General features: G+C 55.3%; 1 pseudogene; it reads left to right on the top strand.

The window, feature by feature from the left end:
- The first annotated feature begins 5,355 nt into the window (after window positions 1-5,355).
- LOC144166733 (26S proteasome regulatory subunit 6A-B pseudogene) lies at window positions 5,356-6,739 on the top strand (annotated as a pseudogene).
- Window positions 6,740-7,519: the final 780 nt, after the last annotated feature.

Raw genomic sequence — 7,519 nt, 5'->3', positions numbered from 1 at the left:
CGGCGAAGGGACCATGACAGGCTACACCGTAACGCCGTGGCGATATGCTTGGTTCAAGCGAGCGAGCTAGGACGACAGGGCGAGCGCCTAAAGTGCTCTGCACTTAATTAAACCTCTTGGCTTTCGAAGCCTCTGGGTTACGCCGCGGCGAAGGGACCGTGACAGGCTACACCGTAACGCCGTGGCGATATGCTTGGTTCAAGCGAGCGAGCTAGGACGACAGGGCGAGCGCCTAAAGTGCTCTGCACTTAATTAAACCTCTTGGCTTTCGAAGCCTCTGGGTTACGCCGTGGCGAAGGAACCGTGACAGGCTACACCGTAACGCCGTGGCGATATGCTTGGTTCAAGCGAGCGAGCTAGGACGACAGGGCGAGCGCCTAAAGTGCTCTGCACTTAATTAAACCTCTTGGCTTTCGAAGCCTCTGGGTTACGCCGCGGCGAAGGGACCATGACAGGCTACACCGTAACGCCGTGGCGATATGCTTGGTTCAAGCGAGCGAGCTAGGACGACAGGGCGAGCGCCTAAAGTGCTATGCACTTAATTAAACCTCTTGGCTTTCGAAGCCTCTGGGTTACGCCGCGGCGAAGGGACCGTGACAGGCTACACCGTAACGCCGTGGCGATATGCTTGGTTCAAGCGAGCGAGCTAGGACGACAGGGCGAGCGCCTAAAGTGCTCTGCACTTAATTAAACCTCTTGGCTTTCGAAGCCTCTGGGTTACGCCGCGGCGAAGGGACCGTGACAGGCTACACCGTAACGCCGTGGCGATATGCTTGGTTCAAGCGAGCGAGCTAGGACGACAGGGCGAGCGCCTAAAGTGCTCTGCACTTATTTAAACCTCTTGGCTTTCGAAGCCTCTGGGTTACGCCGCGGCGAAGGGACCGTGACAGGCTACACCGTAACGCCGTGGCGATATGCTTGGTTCAAGCGAGCGAGCTAGGACGACAGGGCGAGCGCCTAAAGTGCTCTGCACTTAATTAAACCTCTTGGCTTTCGAAGCCTCTGGGTTACGCCGCGGCGAAGGGACCGTGACAGGCTACACCGTAACGCCGTGGCGATATGCTTGGTTCAAGCGAGCGAGCTAGGACGACAGGGCGAGCGCCTAAAGTGCTCTGCACTTAATTAAACCTCTTGGCTTTCGAAGCCTCTGGGTTACGCCGTGGCGAAGGGACCGTGACAGGCTACACCGTAACGCCGTGGCGATATGCTTGGTTCAAGCGAGCGAGCTAGGACGACAGGGCGAGCGCCTAAAGTGCTCTGCACTTAATTAAACCTCTTGGCTTTCGAAGCCTCTGGGTTACGCCGCGGCGAAGGGACCGTGACAGGCTACACCGTAACGCCGTGGCGATATGCTTGGTTCAAGCGAGCGAGCTAGGACGACAGGGCGAGCGCCTAAAGTGCTCTGCACTTAATTAAACCTCTTGGCTTTCGAAGCCTCTGGGTTACGCCGCGGCGAAGGGACCGTGACAGGCTACACCGTAACGCCGTGGCGATATGCTTGGTTCAAGCGAGCGAGCTAGGACGACAGGGCGAGCGCCTAAAGTGCTCTGCACTTAATTAAACCTCTTGGCTTTCGAAGCCTCTGGGTTACGCCGCGGCGAAGGGACCGTGACAGGCTACACCGTAACGCCGTGGCGATATGCTTGGTTCAAGCGAGCGAGCTAGGACGACAGGGCGAGCGCCTAAAGTGCTCTGCACTTAATTAAACCTCTTGGCTTTCGAAGCCTCTGGGTTACGCCGCGGCGAAGGGACCGTGACAGGCTACACCGTAACGCCGTGGAGATATGCTTGGTTCGAGCGAGCGAGCTAGGACGACAAGGCGAGCGCCTAAAGTGCTCTGCACTTCAAATGGTCGTAGCCGAGTGGGTAAGACGACTTAGTGTAACTCCATAGATCTGCCACGTACAGGTTCGAATTCTGCCGGTGATTTTTTTTCGTGAAACGCCGGGATCAACGAAGTGCTAAACAGCCTCGCTGTATATTCAGCCGCGATAATCACTGTAGGCTTGAAATACGAACGTGTCACCTCCTACACCACGACGCAGCCTGCCCGTAGAAGCGCACAAAGCATCGCCGCAGCCATTAATTTATAGGATGACGGCAGGTCGTATATATTGAACAAGATACATGAAATGATTAGCAGGCAGATTTATTTCCAAGATCGAGTTCAAAGAGCATTTAGGGACTCTCTACAAAAAGAAAAAAAAAAAAAAACTCATGGCCGCCATGTTGTTGGCTAAACTTGAAGACCTCCAATGACGAGGGTGTTCTTCGTCAGTTCTCATGCAGCGCGCGGAGCCTGCGCTGGGTTGACCAGTTCGAAGCGGTCGGTGGGGCCGGTGATTTTTAGCGCGCCCACTACTGTTTGTGCGAATAGCTTGTGACGCAAAATTATAACCTTTTTTGATGGTTCATCGACGGGCTCACACGCCAACCTATGCGTATTTGCCACGGATCTGATGATGTTCCTCTCTTCAGAGTCGAAGTCTGGTGAGAAGACGAGGTGAGAAGACGAGGTCCCTTAGTACGCCGTTGCACTTGCAATCATTCACTAGGTGCTCAATCTTGGCACTAAAAGCGATTGTCGGAGACTCGTGGAAGTTCCACTTGGATTGTCAGATGTCCCCGCACTTACGCTAACGGCGTCCACGTGCGCCTTTGTGACATTGGCGGAGTACTTGTCAAGGAGCTGCTTTACCTTGAGCGTTGGGACAACGCTGCTCAGGTACTTGAGCGCCGCGCTTGCCGCTCTTTTCTTAGCTGTTGCCATTTCTTCACCGGCGGCCAGCATGACAACACGCTCTTTTAGTCTATATGTGCAAATAACGCCTCCAGGGCAGCTTTCCCGCTCGTACTTTTCTCGAAAGCTGTGAAGCACGGCGGTGCGCTTCAGAACCTTGGCGGGGTCGGGGTCGCCGGTGATGTTCACTAAGAGGACAAGTCCGGCACCAGCAGCCGAGAACACGGGAAGGATCGGTCCGGACGTTTTTTTCTCGGCGACGCCGCTTTGTGGGCTCCTTGCGGCCGCAGCAGGTTTCCCTCGAGAGGGAAGATCCGCGTCCACTGCGGAGTTCTGCGAATAGAGCAGCAGAGACACCCAAACAGAGCGCAGGGCATCTTTCTCGGCTTGCGCTTCCTGCTCAGCTGACGCCCAAACTACGACGAAGCTCCCGCGCGAAATGGCGCAGCGGAAGCAGGCCGGCGTCTTCCCCTTTTTAGAAATACTTGCCATGGCTACCACTGGTTCCACGGGACAACTTACGAAGGCCGAAAGCAACATTTCCGTAGTGGTGAATTCCTTGAGGGCGCCACTTCTCACCAACCGTAACAGCAGCACCAGGAAGCCGGGTAGGGGGATCACGTTGACGAGAGTTCCCGGAGTGGCCGCAGCAGAAGAGTCGGTTGGCGCTGTGTTGCGAAGGGGTTTGGCCGCACCTGCGCCAGCAGCCTCATCGCCCTGAGCCCGTCTTTTGCTCGGGTGGGAGGGTTTGTGGGAAGCACTCATCCTATGGCGGATTGCCGGGGGCGATCGTCGGCGGTGTCCTCGCTGAAGAACCGCGCCTAACGTCGGCGGCAGGGCTGAACCTGGCTACGTCGTTCACCGGATTCCTGCCTAACGCCTGGCTGGTGGAGTCTGGGTACGCAAGGAGGCGGTGGAGACGCGGTGGGCGTCGCAGAAAACGACGTAGAACGGCAGCCCTACAGTCGGTCACCCGCTCGCTGGGCTGGTCACGAGCAAGTGCCACGAGTGCGAGGCACGAGCTAGGCCTTACCGCCCTTCCGGTGCGAGCCGCCTCTTTATTGTCATCATCACCCTTTTTCTTCAACGCCCTCCCCTGCCGCCGATTCTGATGACCTTGGCGGGCTGGCCTCAAGGAGATTGAGGCGCTGAATCGGGAGTTTAGTTTCTTGTCCTGAGGAGACGCGCAAAAGACGCGACCAGCAGACGCTGACCAGCAGACGCTGGTCTGCTCGAGGGCAGACCAGCGCCAGCGATGAAAAAAATGGCAGACGATCACACTTTCTCGCTTTCGGAAAGCCCCCTCCGGGGTCCGTCGTCTGCTACACGCGGGTACTGGTGAGAACGTGGAAAAGAGAGAGAGAGAGAAGAACTTTATTTATAGATCCGGCAAGATGTAGTCAGCGGCCACGCAGGGCTCGCACTACGACTCTAGTGTGATTCGAATAAAGTCTCTTGTTACACCGGGCCTTGGACTCGAGGGAGGGGGGTGCCTTGACAGGGGTATTTGGGTCCCGCTGCCGGTGAGTCCGGCGTGTGGTTTCCCGTTCTCCTCTGTCTTGCCAGAGCCTCCTCGAGTTGCTGGATCGCCCACTTTTGCTGGTGGTAATTGTCCGAGCGAATGCACCGCTCTAGTCCCTCCGGGAGCCGGTCTCCTGGCACCCCGGCTCCCGCCACGCAGTCTTCGGCTTCCTCGCCCCGTGCGGGATCGCCCGTGTTAGCAGTTGAAACCACGCAAAGGTGACACACGAAAATCTTTACAGTAGGCTTTTTTGTCCCTTGCGAGGCGGAATAGTTCAAAAGTTGCGACCCGAAAAGGGCAAAGGACAGTGGCGCGATCGCGGAGAGAAAAAGCAACAAGATCTGATTACAGCAACCCACGCTCAGTTTCTCACACAAGCCGCATGTCGCCCAGCGCAAACTTGTAATCGCGGATATTCAAGCAGACCAGCGCCAGCGGTGAAAAAATGGCAGACGATCACAGCAGACGATCACAGCAGACGCACACTCGTCGTTCCCGCTAAGCATTGGGACTTCGCGGTAAAAAAATTTGCGTGAGAGATTCGTCGGCCGAACAAGACTCCGGAGGAAGGTGACGCCGTCGACGTGTAAGCGCTGACAATCTCACCATGCGACGCCAAACTCTGCTGTGCTCGAACTTGACGTGTTACGCACCTACGAACGCTTCCGAGCACAAACGCCGAATTATGCAGTCACAGCGCAATATCGTGGAAACGTCGCGACAGTAGCCGCTATCTTTCGATCTCCTCGCGTGATCAATATTTATCGCAGCAAAGGAAATAAGTACTTTCACGTTCAAAAAAACTATCGTCTGCATGCGGAAATCGTCTGTGTGCCGGTAGTTTCGTATCTCGGCGGTATGCTCAATTTACCGTTAAAGCGGGGAGGGAAAAAAACAAAACCAACCAAAAAATCACGCAATGAATGCATGGAACATACGTTGCTATTTAGGTATATACTTATTGGGTTCTTTCAATTTATATTTTTGAGGTTTTGCTTCTTGAAGTTTGGTTTAATTTTGTTTTGCAACGCTCGCGGCTGCAGCATGATTGCAGTGCTGGCACCCGCATTAGTATCGGCATCAGTCTGAGAAAGGCGGACCTCGTGGCTGGAGAATCCAGAACATTACAGCTTATGGTTTGGCGATTGTGCTCGCGTTAAGGAGAGCAAAAATGGCTACAAGTCCGCTACCGCTCGAAGATGAGGCCCTGTGGATGGACGACGGAGCTTCCGGAGACGACGTGTCAAAGATGTCCACGGAGGAAATTACTATCAGGACGAAGATGCTGAACGAACAAATCAGGTACATGAAAAGCGAAATTCTGCACGTCCAGCACGAGATACAAGCAAAGACGCAGCAGATCAAAGAGAACACCGACAAGATCAAGGTCAACAAGGCGCACCCGCACCTAGTGTCGCACGTCGTCGAGCTGCTCGACATCAACCCTGCGGAACTCGGCGAAGAGGACGGCGCCAACGTGGACCTCTATTCTCAGCGCAAGGGCAAGACTGCTGTCATCAAGACGTCCACTCGCCAGACGTTTTTTCTGCCACTAATTGGACTCGTGGAGGCCGAAGAGCTGCGCCCCGGCGACCTGGTCGGCGTCAACAAGGACTCGCACATCATCCTGGAGACCCTGCCGCCAATGTACGACGCCCGCGTCAGCGCCATGGAGGTAGTTGACCGACCCACTGAGGAGTACAGCGACATCGGCGGCCTGGATAAACAGATCCAGGAGATGGTCGAGGCCGTGGTGCTGCCCTTGACGCACAAGGAGAAGTTCACGAACATCGGAATAAGTCCGCCGAAAGGAGTCCTGCTGTATGGGCCGCCAGGAACCGGCAAGACGCTCCTGGCTCGTGCCTGCGCCGCGCAGACCAAGGCCACCTTCCTGAAACTCGCGGGCCCCCAGCTTGTGCAGATGTTCATCGGCGAGGGAGCGAAGCTGGTGCGAGACGCCTTCTCGCTGGCCAAGGAGAAGGCGCCGGCCATCGTTTTCATCGACGAGCTGGACGCCATCGGGACCAAGCGTTTCAACTCCGAGAAGGCCGGCGACCGGGAGGTGCAGCGCACCATGCTCGAGCTTCTGAGTCAGCTGGACGGCTTCAGCTCGAGGGCGGACATCAAGGTGATCGCGGCCACCAACCGCGTGGACGTCCTCGACCCGGCCCTGCTGAGGTGGGGCCGACTGAACCTAAAGATGGAGTTTCTGGCCCCCGACGAAGAGGCCCGGGCCCGCATCATGCAGATCCACTCCCGCAAGATGAACTTCGCCAAGGAGGTGAACTTCGAAGAGCTGGCGCGCTGCACCGACGGCTTCAACGGGGCCCAGTGCAAGGCGGTCTGCGTCGAGGCCGGCATGATTGCCCTGAGGCGCGCGGGCGGCGTCATTACCCACGAGGACTATATCGAGGCCGTCATGGAGGTGCAGGCAAGGAAGAAAGCCAACCTGAACTACTACGTGTGAAAGCACTTAATTTTTTCCTTCATTCCTCTTTTAAACCCTTCATTTTTACCCAGCTTTTCAAGTTTTTCCCCTCAATAAACCTTTTTGTCTGGTGAAAGTTTTTTGTCTTGTGCTTCTTTCTTGGCGCACCACTTTGTAATACTAGCAGGTGCTGTGTCATGGTTCTGTAATTACCTGCCAAACTATCTTGTGATGGCGTTTCATACAACGTGCACTACAGTCCTGACAATTAGGCTTCAAAGACGTACTGCTAGTTTAGTCTTAAAGGAGCACTGACACCAATTCTCGGCGTTAACATTATTGCACAGTTCGCTTCCTTCACTCAACAGAATACCCTGGGTGAAATATGAGCAGCCTGCGACGCGAAGAACATAATTTAATTGGATCTCATTTATCGTACCGACGGAACAGCGCGCGGAGCGGCACTCAGCAAATGGACATCAGCGTGACATCATCCAGGGAGAGCCAAAAGAAGTGACGCGGCAGCGCTCTTCAAAAGCTCGTGACGTCACTTCATGCGCGTGGCCCCACGAGTGGCGAGCGGGCGCAACACCCTCTCAAGCGGGCGCCGGTGTCGTCCGCACAAAGCGGTGAGGTCAGGCTGGGAGTCTGTCATATGCGCCGTTCGGGTTGAAAGCGCGGCAATTTGAAACAAACGATTTTCAGGCCGTTCAATGTAATTAACTATCGCGCGCTGAAATATTTGAAGTGCTGTTTCAGGTTCAGCAGGCCATTAAGCATCGATAAAAGCAATAAAAGTGTAACATACAATTTTCGTGTCAGTGCTCCT

This window comes from Haemaphysalis longicornis, unplaced genomic scaffold, assembly GCF_048455015.1.
Source record: "Haemaphysalis longicornis isolate Haplotype H1 unplaced genomic scaffold, Haemaphysalis longicornis Haplotype H1 scaffold_19, whole genome shotgun sequence".
In the NCBI taxonomy this organism is placed as follows: Eukaryota; Metazoa; Arthropoda; class Arachnida; order Ixodida; family Ixodidae; genus Haemaphysalis; species Haemaphysalis longicornis.
This window is presented reverse-complemented; position numbering and strand designations above follow the sequence as displayed.